This window comes from Hypanus sabinus, chromosome 4 (assembly GCF_030144855.1).
Source record: "Hypanus sabinus isolate sHypSab1 chromosome 4, sHypSab1.hap1, whole genome shotgun sequence".
NCBI lineage: Eukaryota > Metazoa > Chordata > Chondrichthyes > Myliobatiformes > Dasyatidae > Hypanus > Hypanus sabinus.
This window is the reverse complement of record NC_082709.1, coordinates 151,639,335-151,654,400: the sequence shown is the minus strand read 5'-3', so window position 1 is coordinate 151,654,400 and position 15,066 is coordinate 151,639,335. Positions and strand designations below refer to the sequence as shown.

General features: G+C 41.3%; 1 protein-coding gene across 2 annotated transcripts in view; it reads right to left on the bottom strand.

Annotated features, from left to right (window-relative positions):
* LOC132393331 (importin subunit alpha-5) overlaps window positions 1–13,803 on the bottom strand; it is a 61,310-nt gene extending 47,507 nt beyond the window's left edge. Inside the window, exon 1 of one of the 2 annotated variants that reach the window (XM_059968431.1) lies at window positions 13,720–13,803. The gene's annotated coding sequence lies outside the window, so the exon portion shown is untranslated. The remainder of the gene's footprint in view (window positions 1–13,719) is intronic. The other variant, XM_059968432.1, reaches the window with a different exon arrangement.
* Window positions 13,804–15,066: the final 1,263 nt, after the last annotated feature.

The window sequence follows — 15,066 nt, the reverse complement described above, 5'->3', positions numbered from 1 at the left end:
GAAATTGCTCATGTCAGTCCTCTGAGGTAAAGAACAAAAGCAGGAAATTATAGGTCAGTTAGAATGATTTCAGTGTTAGCGATCATTCTGAAGTTGCTTATGTTAACTAAAATGAGAACCAGTCTTCAGGAAATAAAACCTATGCACAGGTCAAGACAGATATTTCATTGATTAACCTTCTGGTTAATTGTCTATTGAAGGAGACATCATTCAACCCTAATAAAATGGATATATCTTGGGTATTTTCAGTTTGTATTCACAGGCTTTTGAAACAGACACCAGTATTGAATATTCAAATTGGTTCTACTAGCTGGGACATACTACCATTATATAGATATAATTTTGTAAATTTACCTATGTTCAAAATGTTAAAGTAGGTGATTATAGCAATTGAAACTGTAGTTAGTTGAAATATAAAACAACGTCAGGACAGTGAGATTCTTTTGGATTCCTTTGACCCTCTCCTGAAAGTTTGCTATGTGAATAAAGACTTTTATATCCCCAGTTACAGCTTCCGTGTGGCTCAGTTTAAGTCAGTCACATCAGTAAGAGTTGAGTCCATTATTAAAGATGAGGCTTCTTTTTAGGAAATGATAAAATAGGCTGAAGTCAGCATTGTTTCCTTAAGGGGCAATCTGCCTGACAAATCTATTGGAATTCTTCGAGGAAGTAACAAGGATAGACGAAGCAGTCAGTGGATATTGTTTACTTCAATTTTCAAAAGGCCTTTCACAAGATGCCACTTGTGAAGCTGAACAAGATGGTAACTATTAGTATTGGAGAAAAGGTACCAGCAAAGATAGAAGATTGGTTGACTGGCAGAGAGCAAAGAGTGGGTATAAAAACTGCCTTTTTGGGTGGCTACTGATGACTAGTGGGTACCCAGAGGCCATAAGACCAGGGAATATAGGAGCAGAATTGGGCCATTTGGCCCATCAACTCCTCCGCCATTTCATTGCGGCTGGTCTAATTTTCCTCAGCTCCAATGTCATGACTTCTCCTGCACAAATTTGTTACCACAAATGGTAACAAATTCCACAGACTCACCACTCTTTGGTAAAGAAATTCCTCCTTTTCTCCATTCTAAAATGATGCCCCTCAATTCTGATTATGTATCCTCTGATCTTAGACTCCTCCACTATAAGAAACATCCCCTCCACATCCACTATAGAGGACTTTCAACAGTCAATAGATTTCAATAAGTTTACAGTCATTCTTCTGAATTCCAGTGAGTTAAAGGCCCAGAACCATCAAATGCTCTTCATTTGACAAACCTTTCAAACCAGAATAATTTTTGTGAATCCCTGGAACTCTCTCCAATGTCAGCACATCCTTTCTTAGATAAGGAGCCCAAAACTGCTCACAAAATTCCAAGTGAAGCTTCATTGCTACTTTATAAAGCATCAGCATTAAATCCTTATTTTTATATTCTAGTCCTCTCAAAATGAATGCTAACATTGCATTTGCCTTCCTCACTACCAACTCAACCTGCAAATTAACCTTTAGGGAATCCTGCATGAGGATCCCCAAGTCCTTTTGCATCTCAGTTTTTTATATTTTCTCTCCATTTAGAAAATAGTCAACCCTTTCTTATTTCTTCTACCAAAGTGCATGACCATAAACTTCCTTGCTTGGTATGTCATCTACCACTACTATGGCCCTTCTCCTAATCCAAGTCCTTCTGTAGCTTCTCTACTTCCTCAAAATTACCTGCCCCTCCCCCATTGTCATATCACCCATAATCTTTGCCACAAAGCCATCAATTCTGTGATCCAAGTCACTGATGTATAACGTAAAAAGAAGTGGTTCTAACAGACCCTGTGGAAGACCACTAGTCACCGGCAGCCATCAGAAAAGGCTCCCTTTATTCCTACTCTTTGTCCCCTGCCAATCAGCCACTGTTTTATCCATGTTAGCGTCTCTCCTGTAATACCATGGGCTTTTAACTTGTTAAGCAACCTCATGTGGGACATTGTTCAAGGCATTCTGAAAATCCAAGAAAACAACATCCACCAATTCTTCTTTGACTATCCTGTCTGTAATTTCTTCAAAGAATTCCAACAGATTTGCCAGGTAAGAGCTTCCCTTAAGGAAACCATGCTGCTTCCAAGTACTCCAAAACCGCATCCTTAATTTACTCCAACATCTTCCCAACCAGTGATGTCAGACTAACTGGCCTGTAATTTCCTTTCTTCTGCCTCTCTCCCTTCTTCAAGATTGGAGTGACATTTACAATTTTCCATTCTGCCAGAACCATACCAGAATCAACTGATTCTTGAAAGATCATTAATAATTCCTCCACAATCTCTTGAGCCACCTCTTTCGAAATCCCTAGGGTGTACACCATCCTGTCCAGGTGACTTATCTAACTTCAGGTCTTTGAGCTTCCTAAGAACCCTCTCCCTAGTAATGGCAACTTCACATACTTCTGTCCCCTGACACTACTGAGTTTGTCCTCCAGTATCATTTTACAGTGATCCAATATCTACTCTTGCCTCTCTTTTACACTTTATGTATTTGAAGAAACTTTTTGTATCCTCTATTATTGGCTAGCTTACCTTTGTATTCCATCTTGAATTTTTTAAGTTGCCTTCTTTTCTGTTGGCTTTTGAAAACGTCCCACTCATCTAACTTTCCATTAATTTTTATTATATGTCCTCTCTGACTTCTATGTTGGCTTTGACTTCTCTTGATGGCCACGGTTGTGTCATCTGGCCTATAGAATACTACTTCTTTTGGATGTATATATCTTGCACCTTCTGAATTGCTTCCAGAAACTCTGACTTTTCCTGCTCTGCCATCATTCCTGCGAGTGTTTTTTCCAATCAATTTTGGCCAGCTCCTCTCTCATGCCTCTGTAATGCCCTTTACTCCATGCTAATACAGAGGTCAGTGATGGGGACGCTACTTTCATGTTATATATTAATGATCTAGTTGATGGAATTGATGGCTTTGTGGTTGGTACAAAGATAAGTGAAGGGGGCAGGTAGTGTTGAGGAAGCAGAGAGTCTGCAGGACTTGGACAGTTTGGGAGAATGGGTAAAAAAGTGGCAGACAGAAAACAGCATGGTGAAGTGTATATTTTCTAAATGGGTTGGGAATTCAGAAACTGGAGGTCCTAAGGGACTTGAATCTTCTAGCCCAGCATTCCATAAATGTCACCTTGCAGGTGAGTCAGTCATAAGGAATGTAAATGCAATACTAACATTCATTTCAAGAGGACTAGAATATAAAAGCAAGAATGTAATGCTGAGTTTAATAAGGCATCAGATTGCACTTGGAATGCTGTGAGCAGTTCTGGGATGGATATGCTGGATTTGAAGAGGGTCTAAGGGAAGCCTGCAAAAAAAAAATCCCAGGGTCAAAGGGTTAACGTATGAGGAGCATTTCATAGCTCTTGACCTGGTTAGGAGGATGGGGCGAACTCTAACTGAAACCTGCCAAATGGAGTGACCATGGAGATAATGTTCCCAGTAGTGGGAGAATCTAGGACCAGAGGGCATAGACACAAATTAGAAGGACATCCCTTTAGGACTGATAATGAATTCCTTTAGTCAGAGGATGATGAATTTGTGGAATTCATTGCCATAGACGGTTGTGGAGGCCAAGCCATTGAGTTCACTTAGTAGAGGTTGATATTTTCTTATTAGTAAAGGTGTCAAAGGCCACAGGGAGAAGGCAGAAGAATGTGGTTGAGGGAATAATAAATCAGGCATGATTGAATAGCAGAGCAGACTTAATGGGCTGAATGGCCTAACTGCTCTCAAGTCTTAGCTGCTGCAAGTAAGTTTTTCATTGCACTTGTGCATATATGTACTTGTGTACTGACAATGAACTGAATAAAACTGAACCTATTCAGACAATGACCATGGAACTCAGACTCTCTTACACTGACATTGCCAGTCTAAATGAGACAGAATGGGCAGATGATTTCCAGTTCTAAGAAATTTGTTTGGAAGTGCAAACAAAAGGAACACTATTTCTGACAGCAAAACACACTCCCTAATTACAGTCAAGTTAGTCTGGTGTCTCAGTGAATCTCCCTATGGCATATATGTCAAACTCAAGGCCCACGGGCCAAATCCGGCCTGCGGTGGAGTTATCTTTGGCCCGCGAGATAATATCTAATTACTATTAAAGCTGGCCCCAGTAATCGAAGCGCCTATGGCATATGATATGGCTAATGCTGAGTTTATTCAGGTACCAGGTTTTCAGGGTTTTTAGTGTTTATTCGGTTTCCCTGGTTTATTTCCTGAATATCATTAATGAATAAATTTTTTTTCTATTAGAGCTGGCCCGCCGGTATATTGCATGCACCACTAATACTACAAATCCCACAATGCACTGCCAGTGCATTGCTCACGCTTGCCTTACTCTCTCATCAGCATCCTTATGGCGCTAGTCACGTGTGGTCAACTTTCAGCTATCCCTCACCCCAAAAATGGCTGAACGAAAGGTGGACTTTGAAAACAGGGGTTTTCAAGGCAGGTGGGAGGCAGAGTATATGTTCACAGATATAAAGGGCAAACCTGTTTGTCTTGTGTGCGGAGACAGTGTGGCTGTAATTAAAGAATATAACGTAAGATGACACTATGAAACGAAACACCACGACAAATACAAGCATCTGGACAAGAAACAGAAGCCCGCGATGTGCGGTCAAAAGAGTGGATTGGTGGGCAGGATCCGGGAGAAGATGCGGGAGGAAAACGGCGCAGGTGAGCTGACAGCTTATCACTGCATCATACACCAGGAATCGTTGTGTGGCAAAGCCTTGAAAATGGAACATATAATGAGCACCATAACACGAGCAGTTAACTTCATAAGAGCCAAAGGTTTAAATCACCGCGAGTTCAAGTCGTTTCTGGAGGAGTTGGGTTCAGGAATATAATGATTTGCCCTATCACACAGAGGTGCGATGGGTAAGCCAAGGAAAAGTGCTGAAAAGATGTTTCGAGTTGTGTGAGGAGATCTGTCAGTTCATGGAAAGCAAAGGGAAAAACACAACAGAGCTCCGGGATAAAAAGTTGCTTTGTGAAATGGCGTTTCTGTGTGACATCACAAGCCATCTCAATGCGCTCAACCTGCAGCTTCAGGGGCGGGGTCGTGTGATCACAGACATGTACGCTGCAGTGAGGGCTTTTAAAACCAAGCTGCGCCTGTGGGAGAAGCAGATGCAGCAAGAAAACTTGAGCCATTTTCCGTGTTGCCAAACTATGAAAGAGCAGGTTTCTACCGCAGTGTTCCCATGTGCAAAGTTTGCTGAAAAACGTAGCATACTTGGTGCCGACTTCACACGGTGATTTGCCGACTTTGAAGCCCAAAAAAAGCAGGTTTGAACTGCTCAGTAATCCATTTGCAGCTGACGTGGAAAGCGCACCAACCAACATACAAATGGAGCTGATTGAACTCCAATGTAGTGACACACTCAAGGCAAAGTATGACTCGGTGGGCGCTGCAGTTTCTACGTTTCATTCCCCACACAATGCCCCAGCTGCGTACCCAAGCTGCTCAAATGCTCTCTATGTTTGGCAGCACATATCTGTGTGAACAACTGTTCTCTTTGATGAAGATAAACAAAACATCACACAGGAGTCTTCTTTCTGATGAACACCTTCACTCAATTCTGAGGATTTCCTCAGCTCAGAGCCTGATTCCAAACATTGATGAACTTGCATCCAAGATGAGATGCCAAGTATCTGGCTTAGACAAGTGTGAATCACAGAGTGTTGGCCTGTGGAAAAAAGTTTTCATTAGAAATTACTCCGGAAAAGCTGCAGATAAAGCCATAAGAAATAAATGCAACTGATTTTTTATTTATTTAATGTTCAATGTTGTTTTTGTAGGCAATAACCTAAGCTTTGTTAGTTCCAGGTTAATATGTGTAATAAATTCATTTCAATAAGTTTTGCAATAAACGCTGAACCAGTCTGGCCCTCGACTTGTACCGATTTTTAAATTTTGGCCCACTGTGTATTTGAGTTTGACACCCCTGCCCTATGGAATAAGTGAATACTTCAAGATTCTCTGGCTAATTTTAACATGGAACTCCAGGCACCTGTACACATCCCCAACTGTTAAAATAATGAATGTAACCAAGGAAGACTTCTAGCTTAAACCCTGATCTATGACCAATATGGCAAGGAGAATCTAAGGCTACATCCAGGTAACAGTGGATATTTGCATTCTTTAAATGAATGAATTCTTTAAATTCTATGCGTACATAACTTTCTCAAACATCCACTATAGCTATACTAAAATCTGTTCTCAACTAAAATATATTACAAGCATTTCTATCAGGTTAATACTCCTAATTATTTTCTTTCCATTGATCCAGATCAATGAGGCAATTCCCAACATGTACTAAAAAGAATTGATAAAGTTCAACCAGTCCAGAGATTCACCTTCATAACAGACACTAATTTCTTTCCCACCCTCCCTTTTACTTCCTTTTCTTTTTCATTGCAACCAAATACTTCATTATTCGAGTAACAAAATCCAAGTTCTTCTAGTTAAATTTCAAAGCTCAACCACTAAGTTCACTAAGACCAGTCAATTCTCTGCAGCTCCATAAGAGAGACTAAGCTTTATGAAATCAAGTCATCAGATGCAATGCTCCAAAACTAACAAATATCAACATAAATAAAAGGTTTGCTGAAGCACTGTCTGCACATCCTACTGGGGTATAGGAGGATCAAAAACTACAAGATTTCCCTATTTTAACAACTTAATTTGACAAACTTGGGAGATGGCTTTCCTCTCAACACTTCATGCGTTCCCTTCATATAACTCATGAGATCAACAATTATCGAACAATTTCACGTATTTTACTTCTTAATTAAACCTATTATCTCTTAAAAATCTAAGCATCATGATATTATGACTGGTAATATATTTGCCTACTGTTGCAAATACAGAAATGTGTCATGCTATAATAGGCACAATTACTATTTAAAGATCCAATTTGTTGGAAAAAATATGTGAACCTTTGTTTTCACTAACTGGTGTGAACCCCCCACCCCCCCCCTCCATACAGCAATAACTTCAAACAAACATTTCTGGTCAGTCCTACACATAGGCTTGAGAGAGTTTTAGGTTATTCATTCCTCCTTACAAAATTGCTTTAACTGAGATGTTGGTGGGCTTCCTTGCATGAACTGTTTGCTTCAGGTCCTTCCACAACATTTCCATAGGATTAAGGACAGGACTTTGACTCTGCCATTCCAAAATACAAACTTTCTTCTTTTTAAACCATTCTGTTGTTGATTTACTCTTGTCTTTTGGATCAATGCCTTTTTGCATTATCCAACTATTACTCAGCTTCAGGTGACAGTAAAACATCTTGATACAGAATTAGATTTATTACCACCAGCATGTTTCATGAAATTTTGTTAACTTAGCAATAGCAGTTCAATGCAAAACATAATATAGAAGAAAAATAATAACAGCATATGTATACTGAATAGATTAAAATTTAAGACCCTTTACAGTTTCTTTCAGTCATGTGAGGTAGCCCTCTATATACCAGTGATGCAGCCTGTTTGAATGCTCTGCACAGTACATCTATACAAATTTTTGAATGTTTTTGTTCACATACCAAATCTCTTCAAACTCCCAATGAAGTATAGTCACTGTCTTGCCTTCTATATAGTTGCATTGATATGCTGGGACCAGGTTAGGTCCTCAGAGATCTTGACAGTCAGGAACTTTAAACTGCTCACTCTCTCCACTTCTGATCTCTCTAGGAGGATTGGTATATGTTCCTTCGTCTTGCCCTTCCTGAAGTCCATAATCAGCTCTTTCGTTTTACTGATGTTGAGTGTGATGCTGTTGCTGCAACACCACTCCACTAGTTTGCGTATCTCGTTCATGTACGCCTTCTTGTCTCCATCTGAGATTCTACCAACAATAGCTGTATCATCAATAAATTTACAGATGGTACTTGAGCCATGTCTAGCCACACAGTCATGGGTATAGACAGTAAAGAAGAGGGCTAAGCACACACACACTTGAGATGCCCCAGTGTTGATCGTCAGTGAGGAGGACATGTTATCACCAATCCGCACAGATTGTGGTCTTCCGATTAGGAAGTCAAGGATCCAATTGCAGAGGGAGGTACAGAGGCCCAGGTTCTACAACTTCTCAATCAGGATTGTGGGAATGATGGTATTAAATGCTGACCTATAGTCAATGAACAGCATCTTGACATAGGTGTTTGCGTTGTCTAGGTGGTCTAAAGCCGTGTGGCGAGCCACTGAGATTCTGTCTGCCATCGACCTATTGTGGCGATAGGCAAACTGCAATGGGTCCAGGTCCTTGCTGAGGCAGGAGTTCAGTCTAGTCATGACAAACCTCTCAAAGCATTTCATCACTGTTGATGTGAGTGTTACCAGGCAATAGTCATTAAGGCAGCTTACATTATTTTTCTTAGACACTGGTATAATCTTTGCCTTGTTGAAGCAAGAAGGAATTTCCGCCCATAGCAGTGAGAGGTTGAAAATGTCCTTGAATACTCCCCTAGTTGGTTGGCACAGAATTTCAAAGCCTTACCAGGTATTCCATCAGGACCGTCTGCCTTGAGAGGGTTCTCTCTCTTTAAAGAGAGCCTAACATCAGCCTCTGAGATGGAGATCACAGGGTCATCAGGTGCAGCAGGGATCTTCACAGCTGTAGTTTTGTTCTCCCTTTCAAAGCATACATAGAAGGCAGTGAGTGAAGTATCACTACCATTAATGCTATTGGGTTTCACTTTGAAGTAAGTAATGTCCTGCAGATTCTGCCAGAGTTGCTGTGCATCTGACGTCACCTCCAATCTTGTTCAAAATTGTTTCTTTGTCCTTGAACTAACCCTCTCCAAATCATACCTGGTTTTCTGGTACAGGTTTAATCTGAAGTTCCTAACTGCATTAAGACCACTATCATCCTTAAGGTAATGTGCTTTAATGTCAATGCCCCAGTGGCTCCGACATCCACATCAGGAAGTGCTTCGAGAGGGTGGCCATAGCATGCATTAACTCCAGCCTCTCAGCCAACCTTGATCCGCAGCAATGCTCCTACAAAAACAGGCCCACAGAAAATACCACACACTCAGCTCTGGAGCAACTGGACAGTGAAGTCACATATTTTAAACTATCATTTATTGACTGCAGCTCCACCTTTAACATTATTATTCCTTGCCAATTCATCTCTAAATTTCTAGCCTTGGAACTCAACACATCTTTTTGCAACTGGATCCTTGACTTCCTGACCAACAGATTGCAATAATGAGAATAGACAGCAACACCTCTGCCATAATTGTGCTCAATGTTGGTGCCCACAAGTCTGCTCCCTACTTACTCCTTAAGTACTCTGGCAGATTCTACACTAACATCATGTCTAAGTTTGCAGATAACACCACTGAAGTGGGCCAGATCTCAAAAGTTCAAAGTAACTTTATTATAGATAACATACACATACACATTCACATATACATTCTCGAGATACGTTTCTTGTGGGCAGGGTAAATCCAAGAATCCTTATGTGATCAATGAAAGACCACACCCAACAGCTCAAACAACCAATGACAATTGTGTAATAACAAAAAAACAAAAAAAGTAGTAATAAATATTGAGAACGTGAGATAAAGAGTCCTTGAAACTGCATTTGGGCTTAAAATTAACGAAAACACAGGTTCCAGGGTACAGTAAAAGTAATGATCTGAATGGCAGGTTGGGTCAGACACATAGGTAGGAAGAATTGTTTGTACCAGAGTGCAATATTGTACATTTTAACAGACTTAAACCACATGTCTAGCTTGGGCCTAATCACGCAAAATATAGAGAACATGACATGAGGTCTTAAAAGCGAGTTCATATGTAGTGGGAACAGTTCAGTGAAGGGGCTGTATCCATACTTTTTTGTAGGATTGTCCATTCTAAGGCTTTGGTGTTTCCACTGCAGGCCATGATGCAACTAGTCAATAAATGCTACACCATACATCTATAGTCTCCTAGCAGATTCCTTGCTCACTATCCTTTTACCTTTCAATCCACCTGGCTTCATCTATCACCTTCTTCCCCCACCCGCTCCCCCGCCCCACCATCTTTTCTGCTCCTTAAGGGTCTTGTCCCAAAATATCAACCATTTATTCAGTTTCATAGATGCTGCCTGACCAGCCGAGTTCTACCAGCATTTTGTATCTGTTGCTACACATTATAGAAGTTTGTCAAAGCATTACCTGTCATAATGATTCTTCGTAAACTTCTAAGGAAATAGAGGTGCTATCATGCTTTCTTAGTAATTGCACTTTAAGCACCATTCTCAATTCTCTTATGAGCATCTGAAGTAACAGTAAGCCAGAATATAGGAAATAGAGATAATCTAGCAACATGATTTCACAACCACGACCAAAGTTAACAAAAAGCACTAGCAATGGTCAATGACTTCAGGAACAGCTTGGAGGGGTGGGGGGAGCACATGCTCCTATTTATATGAAGTTCCTAGGAATGAACATCAACAATGCCTATCCTGGTTTAAACACACAGATACCCTGGCCAAGAAACCACACCTGTGCCTCTTCTTGCTCAAGAGGCTAAAGAAATTTGGCATGTCCCCTTTGATACTCAACAATTTTTATCAATACACCACAGAAAACATACATCACAGCTTGTTATGTCAACTGATATACCCAAGACTGCAAGGAAATGCAGAGAGTTGTGGACACAGTTAAGCACATCACAGAAACCAGCCTCTCTTCCATGAACTCTGTGTGAGGTACAGCAGCCAACATAATCAAAGAATGTGATAAGACGGACTCGATCTCACAATATAACTCATTATGCCCTTGCACCATACTGCCTGTGTGCACTGCCATTTCTCTGTAACTACAACACCTGTTATTGTTTTTCTCTTCTATATCAATGGAACTAAAGGATGAAATTATCTTTCTCGAAATATGTAAACCTGAAGCTGGAGCAGGCCATTTGACTCTTCAGTCATGCTCAGCTAATCCCCAATGAGATCAAAGCTGATCCAATCTTGGCATCAAAAACCACTTTCCCATAAATCTCCATTCCAGCATAACTTCACCATTTTGAATATATGGGGTAAAGAGCTCTAAAGATTCACGATCGTCATATGAAAGCCTTCATCATCTCTTTCTAAAGTGTATGGCTCCCTTCTCTAAAACAATGCCACCTACAGCCAGGCAACAACACTTGAGGCAATAGCTTATCAGCATCTACACCATACCCTTCAGAAGCTTCAAAAGGATCATTTCCCAGTCTTCTATACTCTTATATGTATAGATGGCAGAGTGGTACAGCTAGTAAAGCAGCTGTTTCTAAGCACCAGCAACAATTCAGTACAGATTTTTGCTGCTGTCTGTGCAGAGTTTGCACATTTTCCTGTGGCTACACAGGTTCTTAGCTTAACTGGCTGCTGTCAATTCCACCTAGTTTTTGTATCTGTTGGGAGAACTGGCTCAATGTTAGTGGGCACATCCAGAATAGATATTTGGGAAATAAGTAAGAAAAAGAGAACGAATGGGATTGCTCCAACAGCCAGTATGGAGTCAGTGGCAAATGGCTTTCTTCTATATCAATAATCCAATACAGTCGGCCCTCCTTATCCTAAAATTCAACCAACCATGAATCGAGAAAACACGGAACTGCTCTTCAAGCACTTGTTCGAGCATGTACAGACTTTTTTTCTTGTCATTATTCCCTAAACAATGCAGTATAACAACGATTTTACATAGCATTTACATTGTATTAGGTATTATATGTAATCTAGAGATGATGTGGAGGATCAAAAACTCAAAACCCCAAAACCCAGTAATTAAACCACTATATTGCTTAGTAATAATTGTAGCTTTCATTGGGGCAGGGCCTTTCTCACTTTTATCCTTTAAAATTGTTCCAATTGTTGACCGAAGTAGCCTAACGCTTTTACAATAACTGATGGTGTTTCACCTTTTTCTGATCGCTTTATTATTTCCACTTTATTTTTGATTGTGATCGTGATTATTTTCGTGAACAGAAACACTGCGGATTCAGAGTTCTACTGCCAGGTCCTAATGTTCACTGCACTGAGAACGGTTAAATAAGGTCTGGGGTTCTGCTGGGTCCTAAGGTCCACTGCATTAAGACAAGTTGAATAAGGGACTTGAGCATCCACGTTTTTTGGTATCTGCGAGGGGTCCCGGAACCAATCCCTTGCGGATAAGGAGGGCCGACTGTATCCCTTCATTCTTCAATTCCAGGAATCAACCAAATGAACCTTCTCAGGACAGCCTCATTGTTCCTTAAACTGTAATCCAATACTTCTGCCATGGTCTCAGCAGCATTCTAAAGTTGCATCAAGATTCCCTTAGTTTTATACCCCATACTCACAGTAATAAAAAATTACAATTTCAATAACCTTTCTATTTGCTGTATCTGTACAAGCTTTTTGTGTTAACAACCCTTCATCCATTTGAGGCAGATTTTTGCAGTTTTACTCCCTTTAAATAATGGTTTCTCACTGTTCTTTCCAATGTCAATGACTCTGTATTTACCATCATATTGTATCTGCCACTTTCTTGCTAGTCCTAGGGACAGTGCTATGACAGAGCTCATAGAGATGCTTGTCTTATAGCACCAAAGACCTGGGTTCAATCTCAACCTTGGGTGCTGTGTGCGATGTTTGCCTAACTATCAGATTGCCCAATTCTTTTCCATTTCCCAAAGGCATGTGGGTTTGTAGGTTAACTGGCTACTGTAAATTGCCCCTAGTTTGTGGGAGAGTGGTACAATGTGGGGTGGGGGTGGAATTGATGGGATTCATTTCTGTAAAGTGTAAACAGATGGGCAATGGCCAGTACAGATTCTTGTTTCAATGCTGTTTCTATGACTCAGTTAACCTCTCGTGTATCTCTTTCAGGGCTCATCCTGCCTTCCTCATAACGTACTAAGCCTATCTCTCTTTGCATCAGCATAAAGTTCTACTACAGTACTGTTGCTCCCTTCATGCACACTTCAAATAGATCATATGTAGCAATCCACTAGTTACAGATGACCAATCCAAAAACGATCCATCTAGTTTAATTCTCTTTTCTGTTGGATAGCCACCACTCTGACACGGCACATAACAGTAACGAGCAACTCCCCTATTTTTCTTAATCCACTCTTACCTTTTGTAATAGCTTTTTGTGCACCTGTCACAGTTGTTGTTATAATATGTGACACAGAAACTATTTTTCAGTGGTTCTACTTCCTCTACATCTCCTTCGATGGAATCTTACAATACTACATGACCTTTATACATCTGGACGACAGCTCACTCAAAATAATAATTAGTAAAACCGATTAGGTCCTATAAATCGGTAAAAATTGAATTAGTTATCTCAGAAAGCACATCCTTCTGTGCAAGGCTGCAAATAAAATTTAGGAAATGCACTGTTTATCTGCTTGACTATATTCTACAATTCGCCAACGTTACTGAAGCCTAAAATAGTACTACTGAACAATTTGGAAAATTATAGACACCGGAAGCCTGGGATCAAGACGTTCTCAGAAACACATTCGCTACAGTATATATATGACAAGTCCTCGGTTTCCATTAACTTTAGGCCTCATTGGAAGTGATAACACCCCACACCATTCAAAAGCAGCAGGACTTAGGATATCTGGACTTCCACCATCAAACCAATTACTTTTACTCTTATTTAACACATTAAAACAAAGTAAGACAGTTTCAACTTACCTGTTACCGTGTCTTCTGTTAATTTTAATATATGGCCAGTATTTCTGCCGACAGCCGCCCTCACCGCCCGGCGCTTTCAGAATCTCGGGGCCACCCACCCGCGCATGCCCACACGCCGCCGACGAGCTTGCTGGGTAATTGGGTCCCGGGAGCAGCGGCTCCTGCGTTCATTCGCTCCGCTGACGTAACGTTCCCCAGCTCGCGGCCTGCCGTTCGCTCTCTGACGCATGCTCCGTGACGTTCCCCCGCTCGCTCGCTCGCTGGCTGGCGCCTCGCTGTGTTGGTTCCTGCTTTGCGCTCACACTCATGGTCGATGACTCATGCTCCCTCTCGTTTTCAACAACGTGGACTAGTCTTAATGGCGCATGTTTTAAAAAATTAGCAGCCTGAGAAAAAAATGCTGGAAACACCCAACAGCTCAGGCAGCACCAGATTTTATTTATATTTTTTTTAGCATGAAATAGGGTCTTCGAGCCCCGCTGCCCAGCAACCCCCACTTTAACCCTAGCCCAATCGCAGGACAATTTACAGTGACCAAATGACCTACTAGCGGATACATCGTTAGACTGTGGGGGGAAACTGGAGCACCTGGAGGAAACCCACCTATTCTAAAGGGAGGACATACAAACTCAGTACAGTGGGTGCTGGGATTAAACTCTGAGCTCCAACACCCTGGTGGCATAGGCATCAGTGCCGGACTTCAGAGCGAAGGCTCCTGAGTTTGAATCCAGCTGGCTTTCCATCTGTGCTGGGTTGAGTGTCGAGCTAGCAACTCGGCCTCGTAAAAACAAGAAGGCCTGCTAACAAAATGTCACGACGGAGTCCTGGTAACTCCACTCGGAATTTGGGCCTTTCTTCTTCCAACACCCTGAGCTGAAATAGCATTACACTATCACGGTGAAAGTAGAATGCAGAACCTGTGGTCAGAGACACAGAATCAACCCTATCTACTGGCACTTTCTAATACTAAACGATTCAATTGCTGATCATGACACTTCCTAATTGCTGACACGAGAGACTACAGATACTGGAATCTGGAGAAACAACCTATCCATTTATCCCTCCCCACTGATCTCCCGCCAGGCACTTATCTTTGCAAGTGGACTTACCTTGCCCATTCAACTCCTCTCTCATTTCTATTCAGGGCCCCCAACCATCCTTCCAAATGAGGCAACACTTCACTTGAGAATCTGCTCGGGTCGTCTGCTGCATCCCTTGCATCCAATGCAGCGTCCTATACATTGGTGAGACCCCTCATAGATTAGGGGACTGCCTTATCGAGCACCTTTGCCCCATCTGCAAAAAGCAGGAGTTCCTGATAGCCAGTCCCCATTTCCATTCTTACAT